The sequence below is a fragment of the Schistocerca nitens genome, chromosome 1 (assembly GCF_023898315.1).
Source record: "Schistocerca nitens isolate TAMUIC-IGC-003100 chromosome 1, iqSchNite1.1, whole genome shotgun sequence".
In the NCBI taxonomy this organism is placed as follows: Eukaryota; Metazoa; Arthropoda; class Insecta; order Orthoptera; family Acrididae; genus Schistocerca; species Schistocerca nitens.
Window position 1 is genome coordinate 184,786,964 of NC_064614.1, and position 13,441 is coordinate 184,800,404.

A 13,441-nucleotide genomic window follows, 5' to 3' on the forward strand; every position below is an offset into this window, starting at 1 on the left:
GTGGCAACAAAACGACTATTCACGTTGGTGTGTAGAATGTATGAGTCTGGCGATATACCATCTGACTTTCGGAAAAGCATCATCCACACAATTCCGAAGACGGGAAGGGCTGACAAGTGCGAGAATTATCGCACAATCGGCTTAACAGCTCATGCATCGAAGCTGCTTACAAGAATAATATACAGAAGAATGGAAAAGAAAATTGAGAATGCGCTAGGTGACTATCAGTTTGGCTTTAGGAAAAGTAAAGGGACGAGAGAGGCAATTCTGACGTTACGGCTAATAATGGAAGCAAGGCTAAAGAAAAATCAAGACACTTTCATAGGATTTGTCGAACTGGAAAAAGCGTTCGACAATATAAAATGGTGCAAGCTATTCGAGATTCTGAAAAAAGTAGGGGTAAGCTATAGGGAGAGACGGGTCATATACAATATGTACAACAACCAAGAGGGAATAATAAGAGTGGACGATCAAGAACGAAGTGCTCGTATTAAGAAGGGTGTAAGACAAGGCTGTAGCCTTTCGCCCCTATTCTTCAATCTGTACATCGAGGATGCAATGATGAAAATAAAAGAAAGGTTCAGGAGTGGAATTAAAATACAAGGTGAAAGGATATCAACTATACGATTCGCTGATGACATTGCTATCCTGAGTGAAAGTGAAGAAGAATTAAATGATCTGCTGAGCGGAATGAACAGCCTAATGAGTACACAGTATGGTTTGTGAGTAAATCGGAGAAAGACGAAGGTAATGAGAAGTAGTAGAAATGAGAACAGCGAGAAACTTAACATTAGGATTGATGGTCACGAAGTCAATGAAGTTAAGGAATTCTGCTACCTAGGCAGTAAAATAACCAATGACGGACGGAGCAAGGAGGACATCAAAAGCAGACTCGCTATGGCAAAAAAGGCATTTCTGGCCAAGAGAAGTCTACTAGTATCAAATACCGGCCGTAATTTGAGGAAGAAATTTCTGAGGATGTACGTCTGGAGTACAGCATTGTATGGTAGTGAAACATGGACTGTGGGAAAACCGGAACAGAAGAGAATCGAAGCATTTGAGATGTGGTGGTATAGACGAATATTGAAAATTAGGTGGACAGATAAGGTAAGGAATGAGGAGGTTCTACGCAGAATCGGAGAGGAAAGGAATATGTGGAAAACACTGATAAGGATAAGGGACAGGATGATAGGACATCTGCTAAGACATGAGGGAATGACTTCCATGGTACTAGAGGGAGCTGTAGAGGGCAAAAACTGTAGAGGAAGACAGAGATTGGAATACGTCAAGCAAATAATTGAGGACGTAGGTTGCAAGTGCTACTCTGAGATGAAGAGGTTAGCACAGGAAAGGAATTCGTGGCGGGCCGCATCAAACCAGTCAGTAGACTGATGACCAAAAAAAAAAAAAGGGGGTGTGAGGGTGGCTTTTAAAAACCTTTTCCTTCAGATATCCCCAAAGAAAGTAGTCACAAATGCTCAAATCTGGTGACCGCCCAGGCCAACCGACATCACCCCTCAAAGAGACAAGACATCCCGGAAAAATTTCTCTCAAAACATCAAGTGAAATTCGAGCTGTGTGAGCAGTAGGTCCATCCTGTTGGAACAACAAGTCCCCCAGTCCATTTTCTTCAACAGTCTCGTCCATTCTGGGTTGCAGAGATTTTCGCAACATTGAAGTATAACTTGTGGAATTCACTGTCACGGTCACTCCGTCCTCCTCAAAAAAGTAAGGGCCTACCACGTCAAACTGTGATGTGGCACACCACGTTGTCACTTTAGGAGAATGTTGCTGTCTTTCATGAATAATACGGGGGTTATTTTCAGCCCAGTAGTGAACGCACTCACAAAGATGAAAATGTGCCTAGTCACTGCTGAATAAAGCTGTGTTCGGAGGGATCTCAGAAAGAACTTGTTCACACAGATTTTGACGGTAATTCTTGATCAGTCATTATTTTGAAAGGGTGGAACTTAAAATCGCATTGCAGAATCCTTCTCAAACTGCGGTGTGAAATCCCCAATGCAACAGAATGTCTTCGAGCAGAACGCTGCGGCAATTGTTGAACTGCTGTTCTCAGCCGTTGCAAATTTCCTGGCGTCGGCCATGCGTAACTGTTCTTAGTGTGCTACCAGTTTCCTCCAACTGCCGAACCCAGCACCGAATTGTGTTTGCATCAGAAACGGCATTGTTGCGTGGAATGTTGAACCGTTGCCGAAAAGTTCGTTGTGTAGCGAGCACAGATCTGTTGTTTTCGTAATAAGTGCGAACGGCAAAACTGCGATGTGCACCGGTCCAGACTATGTTGACTACTGAAATGGAGTCAACGACTGAACAAAGGCAGACCACGTGCTACTGCTTACCCCCATCACAGTTCCAGCGGTAATCGATGGAAACTGCTTAGTCGGTTCTGCCGCACCCTCTACTTCGTTTGATACCCTAAAATACTGCTTTAAGTCTCAATACTGGGGTGTTTCCAACTTCTTTTGTATACCACGCCAGCGTTAATCCCTTTTTTTAACGGTGATACGTCCTGACATAGTTCTAAATAATATCTCCATGCTGTTTGTTCCTTCATCAACAATACTGGAAATTCTCCCCGTCTCTCATCCTATGTTTTTTTCTTGCTCTAATCCCTCAGGAAGTCTAGACAGGGCAACTGCGATTTGATTCTCCTTTCCCTGGATATATTGTATTGATACATATACCCATACAGCGCCATTGTCCACCCTAATAGTCTCGGTGTAAGCAACTTGCACAGCTCAAGTACTAAAGGCTTGATGATCACAGTATACTATTGCCTGTTGTCCATATAATAATAATAAAAGTTCTTAAAGGCCCAGACAATTGCTAAACCCTCAAGTTCGGTACTTGTATATACCCTTTCACAGATTGTAAAGGCTATAGGACAGGATGTTGGTTGTCCCTCAATTGTCTAAATTTGTAACAGACACGTTCCTAACCCCACATTTGATAAATCAGCTATCGAGTGAAATTCAATTTCCATATCTGAGTGATATATCAATCTTGCATTTTCTAAAGAGTATTTAACCGCCTCAGATGCATTCTGACATTCAGTTGCCGTTACCAAGAAATATTCTTAATACCATTTGTCTTAGCGCTGTCATGTAACATTTCTTTTTAGTCTATCGTGTGGCCCACAAATCTTCTCAATTTCATCCCAAAATGCGATATTTATAAATTACCCGTTATTCCACATCTCCAAAAACTTTCCAACAACCGGACTAGTTAGTTCCCATGCTGTTCCCAGAACGCTGCAGCTGTTGATATGTCATCCACAAGCAGTGTTTGCTGACTTCGCAGCTCCAGCACCAAACTCGCATCCAGCGCCATTATAAATATCCCCGTACTTACATTCAGCCCGAAAGTCCTTACTTTAAACTAATAGCTTCTTCTGGCCTATATGAAAGCTGTATATTTCCTTGATTGTTGGTCTAGCTGGATCTGCCGGTATAAGACCTGCATATCTATACTTGTGAAATACTTTGCCCCATGAAACTTTTCAGTCATTTCGTCGATATTCTCTGTGTGGGTTCTCACTGATAGAATAATTATATTTATGACCCGTGCAACTAATACCAATCTTACTTTCCCTCCTGATTTATATACAACTATCATTCTATTTATTTCTTCATCTATATATTTCTTCAGTTTTCACGGAATTGGAAACGATTTGTTACAATATTTCTTGTTTGGAAGTAATTCTAAATGGCTTGTAAAACCACGGATAATTTCAGGTCTTTCTTCAAAAAGCAGACTATATTTTTTCTCAATTGTTGACAGCTGTTCCATTTGTTTGGTCTCTATTACAACAGCTTGCTATGCCTTCTCTTCTACCTTTCATACATCCCAAGTACCTCCCTCCCGTTTCCTTTTTCTGGACTCTTCCGACATCTTTCCTCTGTGATAAGTTTAATTCCACGCTGCGACGCGGGATTATCCGAGCGGTCTAAGGCGCTGCAGTCATGGACTGTGCGGCTGGTCCTGGCGGAGGTTCGAGTCCTCCCTCGGGCATGGGTGTGTGTGTTTGTCCTTAGGATAATTTAGGTTAATTAGTGTGTACGTTTAGGGACTGATGACCTTAGCAGTTAAGTCCCATAATATTTCACACACATTTCAACATTTTTTTTTAATTCCACGCTCAGGACAATACTTTCCTTGGCTTCATTCCTCACTGATAAGATCCACTACTTTCCTCTGATAGCAAAAACTGACTTTACCCTCTGAGAAGTCTATTTTCAAGTCCTTCTCTCTCATTGTCTTCAGTCCAATGATTCAACCTTCAATTAATTTGTGTATTACCAGGAACACGCACAAAATCTACATTTCCCTTCTTCATTTCTAACATGGTCTGGATCCAGATAGTTGGCAAGTGGGGACCTACAGCTCCAATGAACTTACAGTTGTGTACTGGTAACTCTGTTTTCCAGGATAATGTTTTAAGCAAATTGTGGGATAGGGCGTTAACTGAAGCTCCAGTATCCAGTATTACTTTAACAGGGAACTTAAAGATTCCTGCATGTATAGCCAAGACCGGTAGTGTATTAGAAACAGGCTCACATGCGTTCACATCAGTAGGGTGACAAACTTTGTACGAGCCCATTTTGTTAGTGCGGGTTGCCTACATCAGGGGCAGGTATGCACTCAAGGGCAAACCAATTGTTCTCCTTTGATTGGCAGGTACTTAACCCATTGTCCTCCTTTGACTGACAGGTCCTTAAACAATTGTTCTGTTATCTGGTTTTCCATGTCACTGCACTTAACCTATTGTCCCCCCCCTCACTCCCCTTACCCCTCAGCAACCACCCTTCCTCACTGCTACAGGTACAATTTCCGGTCTGAGTTATTGAAATAGCCACTGTCACTACTATTAGTTTGATTGACTACTTAATTAACCTCTCCCATCTGGTAAACTCTTCCCCTCCCACCCTCTCCTCCTCTCCAGAAAATGGTGGGAAAAATACTTAGTTGATCAGTCAATTTGAGGGAAATCGTATTGCTGAGTATGGAATATTGTTTTAGCGGTTTCAAAGCAGTGTATGGAATATATGGAAAGGGTTTATTGTTTATATATAAAAAAAATCAGTTTGTGGGGATCGTATTTCTCTTGCTTGTCATTCTCTGCTGTTTGGAAATTTGTAGAACAGTTCTGAGAGTGACAAAGGTCCACTTAGGGTGGTCTGGTCACCCGACAGGCATGGTTGACCACCGGCCTTGCTGGGAAATATGTAGTGCTGCAACAAGTATATATATATATATATATATATATATATATATATATATATATATATATATATATATATATATATATATATATATGATGCTGTCTGTCTGTGCGGTATATGTATGAATGATGTAAAAGGGGTGATTTTGTATGGAACAGCATAAGAATTGTATGTTTACTACATCGACATGGTACACAATGATATATTGCTGGGTTGGAGATCGGTTTTGTGCTTTAATATTCAAGCTCCTATCCTCAGTGGGATTGCAGTGTAATTGAGTAAGAGCCTTTCCATATTTCACGGTGTGTAGGGGCACTTTGCAAGGTTTAATTGTAGGTACAATATGGCGATCTGTGTAAAATAGTTTTTTCTCACTGAAAGTCACGTCTGCAGAAAGACAGAGGCATCAGTAACTTGGCGAGTAAATTAGATAAGAGCAAATAATAACGCTCAATTCATTCACAAGACGTTATTTGCGCTGGGATACAGGAGTCTCTACATAGCGGTGGGAACCTTTATGTGTGTTGAAAGCAGAAAGGGTAACATGTGATGGACGGGGTACCATGGTAGGACAGAGAGGAAGACTGCATTCCATGTTATTCTGCGCTAGTTTCATAAACACATTCTGTCAGGGGAAGAATTTCGGTGCATACAAGCTGAGACATCAAGAAAGCGAGCCTTTACTATTTCTGGGAGACTATGCAATTTCCCATAGGTCGTCGACTTGTTTTTTATTTGACATAGCCATGTGACATCAGTATAAGATTGAGAAACTTGTTAGATGCACTTCTGATGTTTTGTAGCTACGCGCACACACTTTGTGGCATTGTGTCAGTCACACTGGGCAGTTAAGCACGGTTAGACATGTCTCGCAGATTGCGCTAGGATCAATGCACCCGGTGGTATTCTGGGAAGCATTGCAACATCTCTCGGCACTGGACCTGCATCGCAGCTATGTGCCATCGCGCCAACAACAGTACCTAGGTGAACACGTGCTTCGACTAAGTGGTCAATCAAACTAATAGTAGTGACAGGAGCTATGTCAATAACTCAGACCTGAAAGTGTACCTGTAGCAGCGAGGGCGAGTTTTCCTGAGGGGTGAGGGGACTGGGATGGGGTGGAGGAACAGTAGGTTAAGTGCAGTGACATGGAAAACCACTTAACAGAGTAATAGGTTATCTCAGGCCTGAAAGTGTACCTGTAGCGCTGTGGGTGGGGGGTTTCAGACGGGGAGGGGAGTGGGGGTGGGGTACAATAGTTTAAGTGCAGTGACATGGGAAACCACTTAACAGAACAATAAGTTATGGACCTGTCAATCAAAGGATAACAATAGGTTAAGTACCTGTCTGTGAGTGCATCCCGGCCCCTGAGTGCATACCTGCCCCTGATGTACTGCCCTACTATTCACATCCTTGGTTAAGTCTTCTATCATATCATATCACTGTTGTACCTAAAATAGTTTACAAGTTGTTGTTCACCCCTCGTAACTTCTTCATCAACTGAATATGTGGGGTGTGACCTGGTCGTATTCAGTTTAAACTTCTGTGACTATTTGGGCCAGTGTCACCGGCTTCGGTTATTGTAGAGGTTTCCTCCGTCCTTGATCGGTTACCTGTTGGTCTAGGCTCTGGAATATTTTGGTGTTGTTATGCCTGATTATGGTTAACATTATATACGATATTGTATCTCCCTATCGTATCTTTTCTGTCTGTTGTTATTGGATCTGAAACTGTTATTGTCACCCTGCTCTTTTCGGCTGTTATTGAGTCCATTAATATAACCATTATTACTGTTGGCCTATTAACGTTATTCTCCTTCCACCTGATGTTTCTTCCATTACCACCATTACAACTGACTCATCTATTCTCTTGTGGGTGAAAGCCATTATAATGTATTTTCCCTCTCTGGTCTTCTTGCAAGAAATCTATTGAATACACTGCCAAAACAAAGTCTTCCCAATTGTCCTTAGATACATGTAATAATCTCCCCCGTATCTCCATCAGAGAATCGGCGTTAATGATAATTATAGCACTTTCGTGATCGTTCAGTTCGTTCAAATATCGTGCCTTGTTCAAATAGGTTACCATTGGCTGCCATTTTTATACGAGCATGGCTCTGGTAATGAACTTCCTTTTACAACCTCTCTTGTATCCCTCTTTACCAATAACGATTTACGGACACCTTCTGTTGTTGTTGTTGTTGTCGTCTTCAGTCCTGAGACTGGTTTGATGCAGCTCTCCATGCTACTCTATCCTGTGCAAGCTTCTTCATCTCCCAGTATCTACTGCAACCTACATCCTTCTGAATCTGCTTAGTGTATTCATCTCTTGGTCTCCCTCTACGATTTTTACCCTCCACGCTGCCCTCCAATGCTAAATTTGTGATCCCTTGATGCCTCAAAACATGTCCTACCAACCGATCCCTTCTTCTAGTCAAGTTGTGCCACAAACGTCTCTTCTCCCCAATCCTATTCAATACCTCCTCATTAGTTACGTGATCTACCCACCTTATCTTCAGCATTCTTCTGTAGCACCACATTTCGTAAGCTTCTATTCTCTTCTTGACCAAACTGGTTATCGTCCATGTTTCACTTCCATACATGGCTACACTCCATACAAATACTTTCAGAAACGACTTCCTCACACTTAAATCTATACTCGATGTTAACAAATTTCTCTTCTTCAGAAACGATTTCCTTGCCATTGCCAGTCTACATTTCATATCCTCTCTACTTCGACCATCATCAGTTATTTTGCTCCCTAAATAGCAAAACTCCTTTACTACTTTAAGTGTCTCATTTCCTAATCTAATCCCCTCAGCATCACCCGATTTAATTTGACTACATTCCATTGTCCTCGTTTTGCTTTTGTTGGTGTTCATCTTATATCCTCCTTTCAAGACACTGTCCATTCCATTCAACTGCTCTTCCAAGTCCTTTGCTGTCTCTGACAGAATTACAATGTCATCGGTGAACCTCAAAGTTTTTACTTCTTCTCCATGAATTTTAATACCTACTCCGAATTTTTCTTTTGTTTCCTTTACTGCTTGCTCAATATACAGATTGAATAACATCGGGGAGAGGCTACAACCCTGTCTCACTCCTTTCCCAACCACTGCTTCCCTTTCATGCCCCTCGACTCTTATAACTGCCATCTGGTTTCTGTACAAATTGTAAATAGCCTTTCGCTCCCTGTATTTTGCACCTGCCACCTTCAGAATTTGAAAGAGAGTATTCCAGTTAACGTTGTCAAAAGCTTTCTCTAAGTCTACAAATCCTAGAAGCGTAGGTTTGCCTTTTCTTAATCATTCTTCTAAGATAAGTCGTAAGGTTAGTATTGCCTCACGTGTTCCAACATTTCTACGGAATCCAAACTGATCTTCCCCGAGGTCCGCTTCTACCAGTTTTTCCATTCATCTGTAAAGAATTCGCGTTAGTATTTTGCAGCTGTGACTTATTAAACTCATAGTTCGGTAATTTTCACATCTGTCAACACCTGCTTTCTTTTGGATTGGAATTATTATATTCTTCTTGAAGTCTGTGGGTATTTCGCCTGTCTCATACATCTTGCTCACCAGATGGTAGAGTTTTGTCATGACTGGCTCTCCCAAGGCCATCAGTAGTTCTAATGGAATGTTGTCTACTCCTGGGGCCTTGTTTCGACTCAGGTCTTTCAGTGCTCTGTCAAACTCTTCACGCAGTATCTTATCTCCCATTTCATCTTCATCTACATCCTCTTCCATTTCCATAATATTGTCCTCAAGTACATCGCCCTTGTATAAACCCTCTATATACTCCTTCCACCTTTCTGCCTTCCCTTCTTTGCTTAGAACTGGGTTGCCATCTGAGCTCTTGATATTCGTACAAGTGGTTCTCTTCTCTCCAGAGGTCTCTTTAATTTTCCTGTAGGCAGTATCTATCTTACCCCTAGTGAGACAAGCCTCTACATCCTTACATTTGTCCTCTAGCCATCCCTGCTTAGCCATTTTGCACTTCCTGTCGATCTCATTTTTGAGACGTTTGTATTCCTTTTTGCCTGCTTCATTTACTGCATTTTTATATTTTCTCCTTTCATCAATTAAATTCAATATTTCTTCTGTTACCCAAGGATTTCTATTAGCCCTCGTCTTTTTACCTACTTGATCCTCTGCTGCCTTCACTACTTCATCCCTCAGAGCTACCATTCTTCTTCTACTGTATTTCTTTCCCCCATTCCTGTCAATTGTTCCCTTATGCTGTCCCTGAAACTCTCTACAACCTCTGGTTCTTTCAGTTTATCCAGGTCCCATCTCCTTAAATTCCCACCTTTTTGCAGTTTCTTCAGTTTCAATCTGCAGTTCATAACCAATAGATTGTGGTCAGAATCCACATCTGCCCCTTCTAAGAATCTTCAAATGTTCGACACTTTTCTATCACGTCCGTTACCCATAAACTAATGAATGGATGCATTCAATATCTTGCCGGTCTGACCGTACTCGTGGTAACAATCCCTTAAATCTCCTTATACATACCGACGAATTAAATGTTCTTTTCTCGGGGAAAACTATCTGAAACTACCTGTTTCAACACCTTTTTCTCCAAGATCGTTTTTGTTTAATCATTGGATGGCGACATACTTCCGCAAGTATGTTCGTTCGGCCTAATACATTGGTATTGCTCCGCACCTACATAGTCCCAGACAGATCTGTGACTCGGGGATCGGGGTCCCCATTCTTGGTTGATTTCAGTCCTACCTTCCCTTGTGACCCCTCGCATTTCCTCCAAATCTTGTGTGCATGATTGTATATTTTGTGTGATTTCTCCTTTCCATTTATCAGATTCTGTCCCTAATTGGTTACGTACTTCCTTCATCTCCTGATCAATTTTATTAGGTATGGGTAAGCCTACATTTGTTATATTCTCCAGGGCCTCTCTGGTTCAAAACTTGCTGCTCATTGTTTGACGCCCAGTCTTCCAACTGTTAATTAAATTTCTTGTTTTGTGCTTGAAACTTTTGTTCCATTAGCCCTTCACGTCCTGCAGCTACGCCCTTTACCGTTAATGACAGATTCTGCCCTTCTGCCTCCATCGTCTCTTATCTTCCCTGCACGGTTTCGAATTCCTTGTTTATCCCGTTCATCTTTATCAGAAATTGTTCTTGAGTTTACTTTAAGCTCTTTATCTCCCTTTTCATTTCCGCTTCTTTATCGGTCAAAGTAGTAACTTCATCTAATATTTTGGCATAGAGCCCATCTACCTTTCCTGACAAATTCTTCACTTTGGTAAACCACTTTATTTGTTCTGATACTAAATTATCGACCCTGGCCACCGCTGTAGCCACAATGTTCGTTTGCTCCTTAACAATGGTGTTCTCCGTTATTACCAAATTTGCCTGCGCAGTGGCTAAATTTTTCGCTGTTGTCGAAATATTTGCCCGTGTAGCTGATATATTTGAGTGTTCCGTGGCTAAATTTGTCACCGTAACCGTTAAAAGATTCACCGGATTTAATCATTCCGACAAGGATCATTGCCCTTTCCTTGTCTCGCCCCTACTGGTAGCTATAAATTGGGCTCCTCGCCAGTCTACATCTACATCTACATTCATACTCCGCAAGCCACCCAACGGTGTGTGGCGGAGGGCACTTTACGTGCCACTGTCATTGCCTCCCTTTTCTGTTCCAGTCGCGTATGGTTCGCGGGAAGAACGACTGTCGGAAAGCTTCCGTGCGCGCTCGAATCTCTCTAATTTTACATTCGTGATCTCCTCGGGAGGTATAAGTAGGGGGAAGCAATATATTCGATACCTCATCCAGAAACGCACCCTCTCGAAACCTGGCGAGCAAGCTACACAGCGATGCAGAGCGCCTCTCTTGTAGAGTCTGCCACTTGCGTTTGGTAAAAATCTCCGTAACGCTATCACGGTTACCAAATGACCCTGTGACGAAACGCGCCGCTCTTCTTTGGATCTTCTCTGTCTCCTCCGTCAACCCGATCTGGTACGGATCCCACACTGATGAGCAGTACTCAAGTATAGGTCGAACGAGTGATTTGTAAGCCACCTCCTTTGTTGATGGACTAAATTTTCTAAGGACTCTCCCAATGAATCTCAACCTGGTACCCGCCTTACCAACAATTAATTTTATATGATCATTCCACTTAAAATCGTTCCGTACGCATACTCCCAGATATTTTACAGAAGTAACTGCTACCAGTGTTTGTTCCGCTATCATATAATCATAGAATAAAGGGTCCTTCTTTCTATGTATTCGCAATACATTACATTTGTCTATGTTAATTGTCAGTTGCCACTCCATGCACCAAGTGCCTATCCGCTGTAGATCTTCCTGCATTTCGCTACAATTTTCTAATGCTGCAACTTCTCTGTATACTACAGCATCATCCGCGAAAAGCCGCAGTCGTTTGACCATTAGCTTCTCGTTTCCCCTGCATTTTAGTATATGATCTAATTTTCACCATAAGACGCAAAAGTTCTTTTAGTCCTCACCTATGTGCTCTTAGATTGCACAAAACCACGCCTTATCGCAAAAAATAGCAGCTACACAAAGTTTCCTATATGCTATTACCCAATTTTCCAATGACCAGAGTCAAAAACTGTGTCTATGTATAACAACTTTATAACTAATTATTGAAAGTAGAACTTGCCATCTAATTCAGGCCTCGGAAAAAGTCTCTCCAAAGACAAAATTGGTGTAGGCAATGAGGTAGCCTGACATTCTTGTGCTTCCCTTAACTCCAGACTTGATCAATGTGAAATTCGATTGTGATGGACCCGCTTCGTCGTGGTTGACTGTGTGACTTGGATGCAGCTTACACACAATAAGCAGATCTCCACCTGTAAAACATGACATTGTTCAAAGACAAGTATTAATACATACACTATTCATTCATAAAAATAACAATGTGCAACACATATTACGTTACTACAACAAATAAAATAATTTACAATAGTGAAAATAGAAATCCGCTGTTTCGAGTCCTGTGAGGCCTTTGCCACTTACAGGACATGCCTTATCACTTTTGTCTATTTTTTATGTGTATGTGCGGATATATTTTACTGAAGGTGCAATAAATCGTGAAAATAAAACAAACTTGAAATAATAATTTGAAGCTAATAGAGATCCACTAACGTCTGAATCGTGTCTACTGCTCTACACTGAGAAAATTTGTGTCGTGAATAAGCAAAAATTCCTTTGCTAATGCTTAGAAGAGTCAGTTACTAGAGCACGAATTACTGTTCTTATAGTACCTCCACAGTCTTACAGAACATAACCATATATCATTAAGTCTTCGTTGAAAAATGTCCTGTGATAAGATTTTAACCTAGGAAGACTATTAAATCCGTAGTGTTGAAATCTCGTTAATCTTGCAGAGCAGAAGCAACTGCTCATATCCTTCGGTCGCCTGTAAAACTTTTATTGTTCATAAATAGGAACTTGTATCTGGTACTCGGATACTGGTTCTGTACGACTCAGTCCACATTTGGTTATATGATGCGTAGCCGCTCGTAGATTTCTATTAATAGCACGGAACACTTGTAAACTACCTTGATCGTGCTTGTTGATCCACAAGCAAACATCATCAACCAAAAGTCAGAAGTTCCCATAGAAATTGTATACAATTTATTTTCTCAGAATTCACTTCATAAAATAACTGAGATCGATTGCATTACCTTTCACAGAATTTCGGAATTACTGAAGAATGGGATACAACCCGTCGGCTTTGTAAACTGACGTCAGAAGTTAACAGAGATGCTGTATTGCACAGATTTAACAGCAAAGATGAATGTTGAGCAACAAAGGAATGCAGTACAGAGAAATCAGATGGTAGACGTATCACGTACATCCACACTTCGAACATAATGTTAAGTATATCGCTTCTTTGAGTCCTGTTCTGCAGTTGACCTATATAGCTTAACTGAAGAATGAGATACTAGTGCAAAAAAGAAAGAAGAGAAAAAACGTAGTAAGGTTAGCATAGAATACCTCAGTTGACGTAAATTACTTGTATCCCCAACTTCAGTTGATCTGTACAGGTTAAATGCAGTATGGGATACAGGTTTAATGTACGTCGACTTTTTCGCCTTCGCTAGCACTAGTGTCCTATTCTCCAGTTGATCTAATTATGTCAGCTGAAGTACTGGATACAAATTTTACAGGTGTTGCTTTTTACGCCTCCGCTACTACTAGTACCTTATTCTTC